This window comes from Triturus cristatus, chromosome 8 (genome assembly GCF_964204655.1).
Source record: "Triturus cristatus chromosome 8, aTriCri1.1, whole genome shotgun sequence".
Lineage (NCBI taxonomy): Eukaryota > Metazoa > Chordata > Amphibia > Caudata > Salamandridae > Triturus > Triturus cristatus.
In genome coordinates, this window is record NC_140591.1 from 876,804,834 (window position 1) to 876,821,767 (window position 16,934).

Here is a 16,934-nt window from a genome sequence, read left to right on the forward strand (position 1 = left end):
CCCCGAGCGACAGAGCTCGAGCAGTTACGGTTTCATGGAACACATGGTCAGCCATATCCCAGAAGCGAATCTTGTGAGGTCACTGTGGGATTGACATTACGTGGCACACCAATACCACAGCTGAGTGTTCAATCAGCTCCACGCTGTAATGATCTGACTCCCAACAAGATAATTGCCCAAGGAGAAAACAGTTGGTGTAATTTTGTAGCCTATAAAGACAATTTAGGAGAGTGGACTGATGGTCTAACCCCGCAGATGAGCCAATGGCCAAGAGAAGGGTCCTTCAATCTACATGACATGGCAAATGCTGAGGGTTGAATCCTCTAAGGTGAGGGAGAGCCAGACTCAGGCTATTCCTATATGCGGCAGAATCTGCTTGTGTGGCAAATGTATGCCAGACAGCATAATCCCCAACATTCCTTTTCCCCAGTGCACCAGATATGTAAGGGACCTGGAGCACCTCATTATGTTCCATAGCCACAAATGAATAAGGAAAAACCTCAAAAAGCTGTTACCACCACTCACAAAGAGAGCAGGGAAATGGATTAGGACCTTTGAAAAACAAACTGCAGGCATCAACCTGGCAATAGGGGATATAAAGAGTTAGCTCCCTTATAGGAGATGAGGCAGACAGTGTCTTCCAAAAGGCTGGAGTGAGAAATGTCACACTTACTGAAACCAGGTATGATGGGTCCCCATTTAACTTGGTTCTGGCAGTATTCTGGGATCAACTGAGAACAATGTATTCCAATAGGATAAACATTGGGTCTCTCATGACTCAATCAATGCAGCCAAATGAGGATCCTGCCCAATTCCTCAGCAGCATGAAAGACAAATGGATTCAAGAAGTAGGCAAAGGTTGAGATACTAACAGGAGGAAATGCTGTGTTGTTTTATATTGTTGTAAAGAAAGGTTTACCCTCCGATGTGCAGGATAATCTCAACAACATAGTGGCATTAAAGGCCAAACCCTGGATGGAGATACAGGCACACATAATACATTTTTGTAAAAGAAAAGAAAAAAAGAGGAATAAGCATGAGGTAATGTAGAAAGAAGCAGCCAAGTTAGTGCAGCAAAAACTTGCGAAGAAGGTAGCAATGGAAGGGGCTGTAGTAGCAACCACTACTGAGATGACTACAATATCTGTCAAGTCCCAGAGACTGCCCAACAACAGTACCTACAACAGCAAAATAATGCGAGAGTACAAGTAAGTAGAAGAGGAGGAGGAGGATATATAGGAAGGGGTAGGATAGGCCCCCAGAGGATGGATCAGACAGGTCATTATTGTCATAGATATAGACATTTCATTAGAGACTGCAGGCCTAAATACGTAATGAACAGGGTGGAAGGATAGGGGTCTACAATCAGTCAGGGAATGCAGTAATGCAACTACAGGCAACCCCACCAATCACCAAACACCAGTCACCCCAACAAAATACACAGCACCCAGTAAGGCCTCATTTACAACAAATGCCACCATAAATAAGCTACCAAGCACCCCCAGTAGTGACTCTACCACAATGTGGACAGGGAGGTGTGATTGTGAGAGTAGAAAATCCCTTCCAAACAAATTACGGTACACGCAATGAAGATGCCTACAGAGTAGTCCTATTTGTCCAGTATCGTCAATGATGCACAGGCAAGATGAGGAACCCACTGTGATGGTAGCTGTCAATTTTAAGAGGTATGCATTCTTCATAGATACAGGAGCAGCTTGATCTTGTATCCAAGAGGGAGATCTTTCAATTTCTAACAGATCAATGGACACACAAGGATTCTCTGGGGAAGTAATGAGGGTTCCATTCACTAAGCAGGTAGAGATGGCGATAGGAGGAAGGTATGTGGATGGCAGCTCACTATTTTATCTGACAGCCTCAGCCAATTTATTAGGAAGAGATCTTATGGCTAAACTAAACATTACTATCCATTTTGAGCCTGACGGTACTATGATTTGTTCTACCCCTGGAATTCCTCCTTCCAGGATTATGGCTGTAACAGTAGATTCATCTACTGGAGACCAAATCAAAGCTCACCTCACTAATATAGAGGCATTTACCACAGCGATATACATAATAGTAGCAGAAACACAAGAGCTATTGGGAAGAGAGGGTCAGCTACCCAAGGAGTTCCTTATCCGACGATAGGGACAGGATTGCTGGATACCAAACAGTGAATTGATATTACAAATAGAGGCCTTAGAAATAACACTGACCTATGGCGCTCTGATTGTGATAATAACCACGCCCTCTGGGCATGAATTGTATTCATTGAGCCAGGTAAAACGGTCAAGGAAATGCTTGATGACCAGCTATTTCATGATGATCCTAAGAAAGCGATTTTTTTTTTTTTTTAGGATGACATACCATTATTGGAAGTAAGGATGCCTATACCAAGTAGAGCCTTTGTTTCTTTCAGGGATATAGATCTTTATCAAGTACGAGATACTCTGTGGACCAAGGATCCCCATAATGCAGGTCTTATCTGCACTGCCACCACATTCAGAATAACGTTAAAAGAGGGTGCCATCTTACCTGGGTTAGGCAGGATTCCCTCTCTAAAGAAGCAGATGAGGGCATTGCCCCCACCATACAGGCATTACTAGAGCAAAGAGTAATATATCCTGGAGTATCTCCTTGTAATACCCCGATTTACCCAGTTAAGAAATCTAAGGGTAACACTTGGCGTATGGTTCAAGACCTGCACCCACCGAAAGATGTAGTAGTGCCAGAATTCTCAATTGCTCCCGACCGTTCCATTATTTTGACAAACATTCCTCAGGATGTCACATTTTTCTGTCATAGACCTTAAGAGCGCTTTCTTTAGCATTCCCCTTCATCCAGACAGTCATTATTTGATGGCATTTTTCTATCGTGGGATTCAGTATTTGTATTCTTGTTTGCCTCAAGGGTTTTTGTGAATCCTCAAGTATTTTTAATGGGGAGGTGAAAAATGAACTGTCAAACTTTCAGTGTGACAGTAATCTGTTGCACTATATAGACAATATATTAGTCTGTAGCCCACTGAACATTAGTGTAGGAAAGACACCGTGTCTCTTCTGGTCACTCTCACACAGAGAGGATATAAAGAGTAGAGAGACAAAGTTCAATATAGTCAGGAGGAGGTGCACTTCTAGGGCAATTACAGTCAGCTTCTGGTAAATGAGTGACCCCTAAGAAAGCAGCATCTATGTGCCCAATGACCGAACCTGAGACTGTTAAGGGAAGACAGAAGTTCCTTGGTCTGTGTTACTATGTGATGCAGTGGGTCTTTGACTATAGCACTTTATTAGCGCCCCTACTGACCACCATTAAATAAGCAAAGGATAGATACGATAAAACAACAACCCCAGAAATAAGGGGAAATTTCCAAAGATTGAAAACTGAGATAACAAATGCCCCACTTATGGGGACCCCTGACTATACCAAAGAGTTGTATCTCTTTTGCCACTGCTGTGGTCAAGTGATGACGGCTGTCCTCACACAAAAGTATCCTTTGGAACACAAACCATTTCATACTTCAGTGGTTTGTTGGACTCAATTATGAAAGGACATTACCCCTGTGAACAAGCTCTTGCCACTGCAGCCTTTGCAGTACAGAAAACCAACCCCATTGTCATGGGGGCACCTCTGACTCTCTATGCAGAAGGTGCAGTGTTTGCCATCATTCAAAAGGCTAAGACTATGATAACCACACAGAGAGTATCAGGGTACAAGGTAATACTGTGTCACTCCCATCCTTGGAATTTGTAAAATGTCATATGGTGAACCTCCTGACATATTTTGCTCACCCTATATTGGACTCTGAGGATGATGCACACAACTGTGCAACGTATGGCTCCAATAAATCCAACCAAGCAACAGAGAATCCCATTCCTGGCAGTATTGTATATTTTGTTGACGGATCCTTCACCATGGATCAGGACACAGGAGTAAGCCACAGGTACAACAGTGGTTAAAGCACAGCAGCACGATTCCTCAGACATACTTCACATAGGTCAGCAGCTAACACTGCCAGCACATTATTCTGCACAAGCAGCGGAATTGATAGCCCTGATAGCTGCTCTTAAGTAAGGAATAGGAAATGTTATCACAATCTATTCAGATTCGGCATATGTATCTACTACAGTGCATTTCACCATCATGAGATGGAGCAGAAGAGGCTTTGTTAAACCAGATGGGAGCCCAGTCATGCATAGGATTCTTTTAGAGGTTTTAATAGAGGCACTTGCTCTGCCACAAGCAGTGGCAGTTGTGTAGTATTCAACACATACCATTGGACAGGACTTTGTGTCACAAGGAAATGCATTAACAGATTGGGAAGCTAAAGACACAGCTAGGTGCACACCGCCATCTGCACCATCAGGTTCGCAACATATTCCAGTCTTAGTGGCTCAGACCACCTCATCGCAAGAGCCCAAGTCAAACACTACCACAGATATTAGTGCATCACATTATTCTGAGACAGCACGTTTACATCTTTGAGAACTGTGGGAAGCTGCTCCACTGCATAAGAAGCAATTATGGGAGATTAGAGGGTGCTCCCAGTTAGGAAAAGATATGACATATAGACAAATATCCACAGGTAAACCAGTCACGCCTCAGGCTTGACTTATAATAGCCCTAGATCAATTGCATTTACCAGCTCACATCTCAGAGATAACTTGTCTAAGCAGATACAACAAGATTGGTTCGTTCCTAACCTGCATGATATACTTACTATCTACAATCATAATTATACTATTTGTCAACAATTTTCCCAAAACCCCACATTGAAAGTAATACCTTAATCATACCATGACCATAATGTCATTTTAAGGCTATTCATATTGATTTAATTGATATTATTGATCGATGTAACAACTATCTTTATCTCATAGTTGTGATTTGTCCTTTTTCCTAATGGGTTGAAGCAGGGCCTTGTGTCCATTGTGATGCCAAGTCAGCTGCTACTTTTCTGATTTGTGAGGTGATTCCCCGCTGAGGAATTACAGAAGGGATAAAATCCCAAAATGGCACAAACTTTGCTAATTCTATTTTTACACATCTCACAGCAATGCTGGGAATAAAACATAAGTTGTCTTCCGTTTACCATCCCCAGAGTAATGGAATAGTAGAACGCCTTAAAGGCTTACTGGAAAATAAGATAAGCAAGTTATGTGCCACATTGCCCAAAAAGTGGTTGTATTGTTTACCACTAGCACTATTTTCAATTCTGATCACCACCTAACTCCCCATCAGATAGCGACAGGAAAGCTGATGAGCACGCACATAACTGCCATTAGATGTAAGGTGCAGGCAGAAAGTACAAATTAAATTTTGATTGATGAAATGCATGTTTATCTCTCTGAATTAACGAATGCCACAAAGTTCTTTTCCAAACAGCCAACCAAAAGAACGGAGAAGCGCAACAACGTTGACGTCAACCTCCCAGCCCTGCAACTACGATGTCAAGTATCTATATATAAAGAACTATCTCTGGAAATGGAAGGATCCCAAGTTTGAGCAGTCAAAGTCGATGGCAGTAAGCCATGGATCCACCTTTTAGATGTCCAGATGGACCCCTCTTCACGCCAAGCACTGCCATCAACATAAAAGGGCAAAGAGGGGGGGGAAGACGATTGCAACTGTGAAGATCCCCCCCACCTCTGCTTTTTTCAATTCTACAAGTAGAAAGTTGTGTATTTCTGTTTTATTTTTCCTTTCATGTCTTTTTATGCTGTTGTTGCATTTTTGTAATGATGCACGCTTAAGCTCCGAACATTATGTCACAAACCTATGAAGACTAATCTCTCCGGGAACAGTTTATGCCTCTTACACTTATTTCTTTAGGATTGAAGCCTGAATGCAGCTGACACATGTTAGTCTAGCACAATTTAGAGTTAACACCACAAAATAGGACTCCCTAGTAGAAACATAACATATTCTCACACATTATTAATATTATTATTATTATTATTAAGCATTTGTAAAGTGCTAGCTACACTTGGGCATCCCAGCGCTAGCGACTGAACAGAAAAACGGGTTAGGTTGTAGGGCTGATTGTTGGAATAGCCAGGTTTTTAAAAGTTTACGAAACGGAAGGAGATGGGGTTCAAAGCGGAGGTGTGGGGGTAGTGTGTTCCAAAGTTTTGCCACGTTATAGGAAAAGGATCTTCCTCCGCTTCTTGTCCTCCTGATTTTGGGAACGACTGCAAGAGTGAGACTGGCCGATCGCAGGTCCTTCTTAGGGCGATAGGGGGTGATTAGGGATTCGTTAATAGCCGAGCCCGTTCCCCACATAGTCTTATGAGCAATGCAGAGGGCCTTAAATTTTACTCTTTCGGGGATTGGCAGCCAGTGTAAAGTTTTTAAGGCTGGCTTGGCTGACTGGGTTTTTGTAATCCCGAGTAGCATCCTGGCAGCACAGTTCTGAGCGACTTAGAGCTTCCTTAATGTTGCTTTGGGAGCCCCTAAGTAGAAGGAGTTGCCATAGTCCAATTGTGATAGGACCAAGGCCTGAATCAGGATCTTTTTACAGCCATTGGAAGGAGCGGGAGGACCTTTCGAAGTAGACTGCGTGTGCCAAAGCAGGCCCCTGTCACCTTCACTGCTTGGTGGTCAAACTTGAGAGAGTTGTCTAACCAGACACCCAGACCATTTTATCCTGGTTTTGGGGGTTGGGGTCTAGGCACTTGGGCCATATCGGATTAGGGTCCATGCTGGAGTGGTTGCCTATGAGCATGAGTTTGTTTTGCCTCCGTTAAGTTTGAGACAGGAGTGCTCCATCCAAGAGGCTACTTTCTCCAGACATGTTTCGAAGTCAGAGGGGAAGTTGCGGGCTCTTTAATAGTTATGACCAGCTGTGTGTCATCCGTGTAGGTGACAATCTTAATCCTGTGAGGCAGGATGACATCAGCGAGTGGCCGCATACATACATTAAATAGAGTGGGGCTCAGCGAGGATCCTCGCGGGACTGCGCAGCAGCGCTCTAGTCTCCTAGATATTGCGTCACCTGAAAAAACCTGAAAGGTTCTGTTGTCTAGGTAGGATTGTACCCAGGCAATCGCCTTCTCCTGGATCCCTAACCTTCTGAGTCTCTCTACTAAGATGGTAAAGTTAACTGTGTCGAAGGCTGAACTTGGATCAAGGAAGATGATGGCAACTGCTCCTCCTTGATCTAGGATCTGTTTAGAGTCCTCGACCACAGCAAGAAGGGCAGTCTCGGTTCCGTGTTTAGGACGGAACCCAGTCTGGGTGGTATGCAGGAGGTCATGGGTTTCCAAAAAGTTGGAGAGAAAAGAGTTCACATGTTTTTCTAAAATGTTTACGATGGCCGGCAGCAGCGAGATTGGGCGATAGTTGCCTAGGTAATTTGGGTCTAGGCTAGGTTTTTTCAATAAGGCCTTGACCATGGCATGTTTCCATGGACCAGGGACTGATCCCATGGAGATGGAAAGGTTTACAATTTACAAAATAGTAAGAAGGATCATGTTTCCTGCTTTATGTAGGATTTAAGGGGGGGCTGGCTCAAGAGGGGAGCATGATTTTATTTGAAAAAAAAATTCTGTCAGCCTTTCCAAGTTCAAAGCTGCAAATTCCTTAATCGTGTGTTCTGGATGGTGTAAGGGCACATCCATAGATAGCTTTTTATTTCTTCCCTGAAATAAATCTGCCAGTGCGTTACACCGTTCTGGGGAGGCCTCAAGGGCTAGCTCATTTTTTGGGAACTCCAGGAGATCCTTTGCGGCGCGAACAATTTCCCTGGGAGTATTAGCGGAAGAGGTAATGATGCCTTCATAGTAACTGGCCTGCCCTACTTTTATTTCATTTTGATAGACTTTTATAGATTCCCTATATTTTAGTTTGCTCAGGTTCTAATAGGCTTTCCTCTATTCCCTCTCCAGTCTTTTGCATGTCTGTTTAAGTACTCGCAATTCGGGGTCTTCTTCTATCTGGTTTTGTAGCTAAATTAAGCTGGGACGACCGTATCAAGTGAGGACTCAATCCAGCGAGTAAAGTTTTCCGAGGCTGCGGTAAGATTTAAGTTGACTTTAGGTTTAAGATTATCAAGAGCTATGATCCAAGAGTCTACAGAAAGTTTAGACCAAGGGCGTACTTTCCTCTTGATGGCTTTGATGCTCGGGGTTGCAGTAGAGGGGTTATACGGAAGGGGATCAAGAAATGGTCCGACTAGGGGATGTGGAAAGGATCGCTCACTGACAATTGGGTGTGGTTACTAAAAATGGGGTCTAGTGTATGGCCTTTCTTGTGTGTGGGGCCTATGACTTTTTGGGCAAGTTGAATAGCTAAAAGGTCCTGGGTGTGCTCTAATGCGTCCGCCTTATTGGGATCATCAAGATGTAGGTTGAAGTCCTCCATAAGGGTGGTATTGGGGGACATGCCCACTAATATAGTTGCCACCTCAGGAAGGTATTTAAGAAATTGACTGCACTCTCCTGGGCTGCGGTAAATGAGGAATCCGGCAAAGGAGTGGGTGGAAGATAGTGCCATGTTAAAAGAAAGACCTTCGCAGTCCAGAATGATATTGGGTTCGACCATACATTTAAGAGTGTTTTTATGAATTATGGCAATGCCTCCACCTTTCTTTTTATCGCGGTCATTCCGCTTAATAGTAAAGCCCGCGGGTAGAGTTTGTGCCACATCCGGTTCTGATGCATTATGTAGCCATGTTTCCGTCAGGAATAGTGCATCTGGATCCTCATCTTCCAGGAGCATCTTGATCTCCAGGGAGTGTTTTGGTAGGGATCTGCAGTTGAGGAGGAACATTTTAAATGTGTGATGGTGCTGGGCCTCAGGGGGTTCTATTTATGGATGGAGGGGCAGGGGTTCTGGCCCCTGGTCCTGGCCGGGCGCAGACGGGCTTGCCTTAGGCGCGCCCGCTGCAGACGTTCACTGCACGTCGGCGCTGCCATGCGGCTTATGTGGTGGGAGACCCGGAAACTCATCTCTACTCCCTCCACTCAAACGGAAAGACCGCGGTGGAACAGGGAGCGAGCGGGAGCAAGCGTGAACAGGCTCAGGCAAGTGCACTGCAAAATGACAATAGTTAAAACAATAAAATGCAGTTTTTAAAAAAAGGAAACCTTTTGAGAGGCTCAGCTCGATGGGTACATCAGGTGCGGGCAAACTACTCAGCCGCATTAAGAACATTTAGGAAGAAATAGCATGAATGCAGAGAATAGGTTATAACAAGACAACAGAATGGATAGAAAAAGTTATAGGCTTAGACATTTTTATAGGCTTGGGGCCAGTTGTACGACCATTTGCTGTTGCGACTTGCAAATTGCGAAAAATTGCGAGTCGCAATTTGCATGTCGCAAAAGTACAACAGTGTCAGAGACACTGTTAGCGATTCCCAATGGGGTCGCAAAAAGGAAGGCTCATGAATATTAATGAGCCACTCGCAATTTGCGACCCCATTGGGAATGGCTGGCCCTTCCAGGGATGGTGGTTTGCTGGGCTCAGCAGACCTCCACGTCTGGGACTGTTTTTAAAAAAAGCACTTTATTTTTAAAATGCAGCCCATTCTCCTTAAAGGAAAATGGGATGCATTTTTTTTAAAAAAAAAATAAACGTTTTCCTTTCATTTTTTAAGGGCAGGCAATGGTCCCTGGGACCACTGCCTGCCCTTAGAAAACACTTTCCCATGCATTCCCAAAGAGGAAGGGGTCCCCTGGGGACTCCTTCCCGTTTGCGAATGCTTTACCACCTACTTGAAGCAGGTGTTAAATGTGACTGCAAAACAGTCATACATAGGGCTCACATTCGCTCAGACGCCCCTTCTTAACTTAATAGCGAGTCGGAAATCCTAATTAGCGAGTTGCAAATAAGATTGCGACTCACTAATTAGGGTTTGTACATGGCCCTGAGGGATTTATTTTTGCATGCGCAAACGGGTCGCAAACCCGTTTGTGCATGCAAAAATACTTCGTACATCTGGCCCTTACACTTTTTGGGAGTGACACACCTGCCCACTGGATGTAAAAACTGCCAAGTAAATTCCTTGCCCCTAGATTGTGCTCGTAGGACAAGACTCAAAGTTACCGGATCAGTTTATGCACATGACCAATGCCAGTCTGATATCGAGGTTCCCTGCAGGGCCGTACCGCTACAGAATGCACTGACATTAGTCAGGATGCAAGAGAAAGGTGCGCTCGTATATGCGAGATATACTTGATCAGATGGTACAGTAAGCCCCTGGACAGTCATGAGATTAATATCTGTTTCTTTATGTTTCAGAGGAAATGGCACCATGAGTTGATTGCTCAAGGTAATATATACCATTTGATACCAAGTGCAGATCCAGTATTAGAGAAAGTAGTTAAGTATCAACTAGAGGGGGCAATATTAAGAAGAAAATTAAATGCATGGAAATTACTCTTCAGCAGACATCAGTAGAGAGCGAAGTAGAGCGGCACGTGGTTAAAGAGCAGTTTCATAATGATGCAAAGTAGGTGAGAGCTCATCAAAAAACAGAACACGAACTCAGCAAGTTTCAGTCAAATGGAAAAACATGTTTTGAAGAGATTACAATCACAGCACACAGGCACGAATTACATCTTCGTTATTAATCAAGAAATGACTAATAAATATTGGTCAAAGATTACAATGTGTAGAGTCAAACAAGAAGTCTTGGGAGCAGAGTAATAAGTATGCACACACTCAGGGAAAAAGAAGGTTAATGTTTCATCAAATCTCTGTTAGCAATAAGAGGACACGGTTTTCAGGACACAAGTGATGAGATGTTTTTATAAAAGTATATTATAAATCTATGTGCCTCTTTTGACCTGTTATTGGCTCTTTTGACACGTGTTTAGGTCATCACTTTTTCAACTACATTAGTTGCCTGCAAGCAGCAATTTGAGATTATCTTTTTTAGGTCCAAGGAGGTAACTGATTTCCCGGCTGTAATAAATAAACCTACTTTTGCCTTGGCAAGAGAAGTCTTGTTGTTTTTTATTCCAGGTCTCCCCCAACACTACGACCACAATTGGAACCTGTGATCAATTCTTTACATACACTTGAGAGAGGAGTGAGTGCCAACCAGGCTGATGATGAACTAGTCTGCTTGAAGAAGGATGTGCTGGAAGATCTTGGAAAAGAGAATGGGTCACTGCTGATCAGAGTACTGAAAGAAGATATCCAGAAGTTACAATTCCTGACTTAACAACTTGCAAACTGTGCAAAAGGGTGGTGTCGCTTTCACACAGGAGACTCATATTCTGCAAAGTTTCATACACCTACACAGATCAGACACTTTTAGCAGATCCATTCCACAAATATCTGCACTTGCTGCAGACACCCCACTGCACAGAACCGCACATGCCTGTGCAAACAGACACACCGGTACATTAACACAGACATTGCACAAATATCCTTGCATGGAACCCCAGCATATCTTGCACCCTCCCTGTAGAGATTCGGACAAACAGCACAGAGCAGTCATAGCTATCCTGCAGATAGATGCACATACATCCTGCAAAAGAAGGGGCACTATGCAGACACACACACTCACTCCTTTCAGAGAGACATACGTTAGAAGCTAACCTTATTGACTGTGCCCTTTACTCTGCAACATTTCTGTAGAAAATGCTCATCTCCATGAGCCCTCCCTTGCAGCAAATACACCACCATAATGGTTTAGATTGATGCCTGTATAGAGCAGTTGCACACACACAAATGAATGCTTCAACAGCCGGGCTTAGGGGAGACTTGCCTGCTGGCATGAGAATGTTGCTGAAGATCTGGTGAAGCTTGAGGATCCCAGATTCACTGGCTGTTATTCAGGGGCAGACAAATAATAATAGATTTACAGTATCAAAGTCAAGGGATCAAAAAGCAAGGGTGGACCCTAGGGGGAATAGATGAGACGAGCAGTGGCAGAATAGAACCACAAATGGAATCAGTGACAGAATCATTAAAAGTCCAGATTGAGCAGATACATGCAGGGCAGACATGAAGATTTCCAGGGTGCTCAAATAGACACAGGAGGGACCCAAGGGCCAGTCATCAGAGAACAATGTGCAATCATAATGCTAGGTCAAGGATGTGAGTGGTTGGCTTGAGAAGTCCCAATTCAGACCCCAATCAGAGGCCTCTTAAAATCATGTTGGAGTTGTGCTCTCGTCCCTCCTGCTGCCACCCCTTCTGAACTCTCGGAGAGCCTGTATGCTTCAATCTCCTAAGGAGGTGCGAGAAAAGGCTGCTATTTAAATATATGCACACTCCCACTGTCAATAGCTCCACAGTGCCTGCCCGAACCCATGCTGTCTTTCCCTGTAGGAAGAATGCTTTACCTGGGGCGGAGTCAGCTTCCCCCTGCTAATCCTAGACTAGACTCCTATTAAGGATTCTGGCCAGTTGGAGGCCTTCAAATCTTTTTAAATCTACAGAGATTTGTATCTGTCAATCTAATTGGCTGTGAGTACCAGTGTGCCACAGCTTTGCCCCTGCATACCAAATTTCAAGTTTAGTTGTCAGTCAACATAAACATTAAAGCTTCTTATCCTCTGCAGAAAACCGCATTTCTCAGGCGTCGGGTGATACAAATTGCTCACCACTGAACACTCTTGTTCCACACTATGCTTGGGTTGTCTCTCTCTCATCAACAGGAATAACCACAAAGGTCAAGAACAGACCCATAGAGAAAATATTCCAGAGAACAAGGGTACTCCTTGCAATCGGCACACTGAGTGCCACATTCATAGGAGCTCCTCTGCTTGATTCATGTTCCTCTTTATTTTAGTCTAATGGTCATTTAGTCATACTCTATTGTATGTAAGAATATTACTAGCAAAAATATTGTCTCGCAGGAACATTGTGTACTAAATATCGTTTTAAAAATATCCTCTAATTGGGTTTAGATGTTCTATCATTAACTTCAAAGTGGTGATATTTTTGGAAACAATATTAAGGACACAATATTCTCGTCAGGCAACATTTTATTTTCAGTGTTCTAGTATCACATCCAAAGGGACTTTTCCAATTGCCACAGTGCTATCACTCATCTCTAAAATAATTTCTTTGGGGTTCTGTTGCGGGACTGGACACTTTTTGTCTGGTTACAGTTCAGATGAATGCTTAAGTTTGGATTTTATGAAAGATTTCTAAAGCTTTGACTGACTTAATAATGCATTTAAAAAAATACAAATAATATGTATAGGAAGGGGGTGGGTTGCAAGGTGAACACGATCAAAGCTGCAGAGACATTTTATGGCATGGGCAAAGTGGGCAAAGTGGGCACCACCTTCCAAGCAGCACCCTGGGAAAGTAAACGTTCTATCTATTTTACCACTGTCTATTCTATTTCTCTATCTAAACCTCTCTTCTTCGCTAGCTAGATAGCTCTTTCTCTGACTTTCTTCGCAGTAACCTGGGTGAGATGTAGTTCAACTGTTTTTGTGACCCACGTTAAAGTTTTTAGTATTGTTTAACATTATGCAGGCTTCATTTAGGCGGAAATGTTTAATAAAAGTTACATTTATTCCATACAGGGGCTCCAAAATATGTCCTGTCTGGTTCCCATCAAATTCTTAATTTGACACTGCAAAGCAGAAGACAATTATAACTTACTTAGCAATTACGGTGGAAAATATGACAATTTTAGAGCTCCTATTATTAGAACAACAGTTATGCGTTCACCAACGGATAATGCAGGATGTCAGCATTATGACATTTCTGAGGCGGTGGCATACATTAAATAAATCCGCTTGATAAAATTATAGAGAAGTTAGTATAGTCTAAACAGAATGCAGTAATAAATATTTTCTGTTATATAATTTAAATTCAGGTTAGTTCAGATCAACAGAAAACAATTGGAAACCAAAGTTTAAGCATTTGATTGCATTCTCGGGCTGTTATGTTTAAGTTATTTGTTGAAAAGGAGGAAATAACAGTAATCAATAGCAGGTACGTTCGGCAACAGTTTATTGATTTGCCAGCATATCTGCCATGTGCATGTTGTCATTTGGATTACAACCCCTTGCTACCCCTCTGCCTAGGTTACAGCTGTTAGCTGCCTATATATTGTATATCCCCTCCTCCCCCTCTCCCAAGACTGGACTATCTATACTTGTAACGCAGACCATCCAGATAGATCGCTGCCTCTTCCTCCTGCCTCTTTCCTCCTCGCTCTGTCAGCTCTCCTCCATGGCTCACAAAACTTCAGAGTGGTTGACCCCACTGCTACAGTTAGGATGGGATAGGAACTGGAAGCGTAACAGAAACCATAAAACATAGCTCAGGACCTGCAGAGTAAATCATCCCCGTCAACTAATTAAAAAGATCATTTCAACACCCACATCTCACAAATCCTCTGCCACGACAAAACTAGGTCTTGAACCCCAAGAGAAAACAAGCATTGGCATAGCCAATAGGTCTCGCCTTTTGGACCTTAGAAGTGTGTAGCCATGCAGCACATTATCATGAATGCTGTGCCGTCAGGGACAGTCAGGGATTGACGAGCTATACAATTATTAAATACCTATCGAAGGACTGGCTCAACCAAGTAGCACAGTTGCTCCCCAAGAATCGCTTAATTAGGTTGTTTTAATGTAGCTATAAAATGTTAATACTAAATCAAGTGAAATCTGAATCAAGTGAAATCTGGCATTTAATCAGGGCATGTTTTTTTATAGTAAGGGCCACGTGAATTATACGTGTGTGTGCAAGAGGTTTCCCCTAAATGCTTTTAGGTCTAAGAGGAGGGGAGAAAGACAAATGAAGAAAAGGACCTCTTATCTGACCTATCTTATTTGTACAGTAATAATCACTTGTACTTTACAAAAACCCCAGAATACAATATTATTTCAAAAAAATTTCATTCTTTTCTTTTTTTAATATATATAGCAAAACATTTATATATTTTCTTTTAACGTGTAATTTATATACAAATCATACATTCTTACAGAAATGTTTCCACATTACTTAAATTACAAAGCACTTGTGAGTTTAGAAGACAAAATAGTTTAAAAGGACATATGAGAGAAAACCCCCCAAAAAAGGAACCATCACATTAGCATTCTCACCTATCAATCACTCTTACATACCATCAGACATTACACACAGAAAAAAAGAGGAAAATGTTTTTTTTTTATTAAAACCGCAAACCAACTCTGGTATGAGATCCTACTTAGGTTTATAATCCAAGAATTAGAATTAGAATAATTCTTGCAGAGTCCTGGAATAATATAATCAGAACGTTGAAATTGGATTCTTCTATGGATCTCCCAGATGTGTAGTTGGTACTCTTGGTCTACGCACGTTTCGGAGACTGTATACGATTTTCACGTCTCCTTCATCAGGACCAGTATATTTTTTAGAAATGTCTTTATCGTCTAAGCGGCGAAAAAGTGGGGGTTCTCTCTAAATAGGGTAACAAAGAAATGTTTCATGTATAAAAAACTGTGTATATAGTAGGGGTGGGCGGAATTTGCGAAATTAACTTTCGCAAATTATCGCGAAAATGTTTAAAATGATCGCAAACAAGCGGAAATATCGCGAAGATGCGGAAGTTATTTTCCGGCATGTTCGCGAGATTTTCTGCATGGTTGCGGGTCGCCAACTTACCCATGTGGTTGCTTGCGGGCGCGGCCATCTTGTTTTGAGTTGTCTCGCGGTGCATGATCGCGAGAAGAAAGACGTGATCGCGCGACGCATGATGTCACTGCGGGCGCGAACTGTCGCGAGACAGCGCAAATGGCTAAAAACAATACAACATCTCATGGAGAACGCGACCGGATCAAGAAAACTTGTCGGTGAACGCAGGGATTCAGGTAAGGCGATCGCGCGCGCGCGAGAATGTATTACTTTACAGCGCGAGCAAGAAACAAATTATCGCCAAGCTGCGGAAACCGGAATTTTTGACATTTTCGCGCTCTCCGCGGAAGGCGAAAATGTCAAATTATCGCAATTTCCGCGAACGGAACGAAATTTTCGCCCAGGCCTAGTATATAGCCTGGGGATAAATAATTTTCAATATAACTTATATGTGGGTGCTCGTACTTAATTAGAGCCACTGCAGCTAAGAACCAATTGTAGCAGCATCATTTTATCATTTCCAATAACATTACAAGCAAAAAAGGAAAAAGGGATAGTGCCCAAGGTATAAATAGCACAAATGTACTCCAAACAGAAGAGAAGTGCCATATAAAGAGCCAGAACATTCATAGATTTGCTCAGAAAATATTGCCCGTAAAAATTACGCAAACTAGAAGGAAGAGAAAGAGTATTAACATAGTATTCGCCTACGTGTATTTTATGGCGTAGGGTGCTCTCTGGTTCCAAGGCACCTAATCCGTGTTTCGACTAACGTAGTAAACACAAAACGCTTCTAGAGGTTAACTCTGTTTGTGAGAAATGAAAAGAGATGTGACATTCTATGTAAGATTATTATTAATTATTCTTAAGACTTTCTTCAAGAGAGAGAGGATTAGAGATGTCTCACCCTCTTGTGAATTAGCAAATGGTAAGAGTAGGACAATTGGTCCTTCTAATGTTCTACTTGTTTCAAAAAACGAAGAGAAGAAAACGGAGGGCCACACTTTTTAAAGTACTGTTTAGATTCCATCTAAAGACAAACAAGAAAGATAATGTATTTGTCAGTGATCAAATAATACAGTAATCGTTCGACAATGTTTATTATAGGCGCCTCTAGGGTCTCACCTAAATAATTAGAATACATGAGTCCTCAACGGGATAGGCTTCGTGTTTTCCCTCTTTAAATTAGACAGATTGGAAGACGTACTGTGCTCAAATGTACGATCTATAGTGAAAAGATGCAAAGATTCGTCATTTAGTCTTACTGGGTTATGGAAGGCAACTTGATACATGTGTCCAATGAACATCGTGAATGTACGTTGGTGGGTTTAGTTATCAGAAAAAACGTCATCATCATAGTGATACACGCGATGTCTTAATGATACACGCAATGTCTT

At 42.5% G+C, this 16,934-nt stretch overlaps 1 protein-coding gene across 5 annotated transcripts in view; it reads right to left on the reverse strand.

Moving 5' to 3' along the window:
• The window catches only part of ADGRG7 (adhesion G protein-coupled receptor G7), a 1,782,456-nt gene that overhangs the window by 1,254,710 nt on the left and 510,812 nt on the right, over positions 1 to 16,934 (reverse strand). The window lies entirely within an intron of this gene.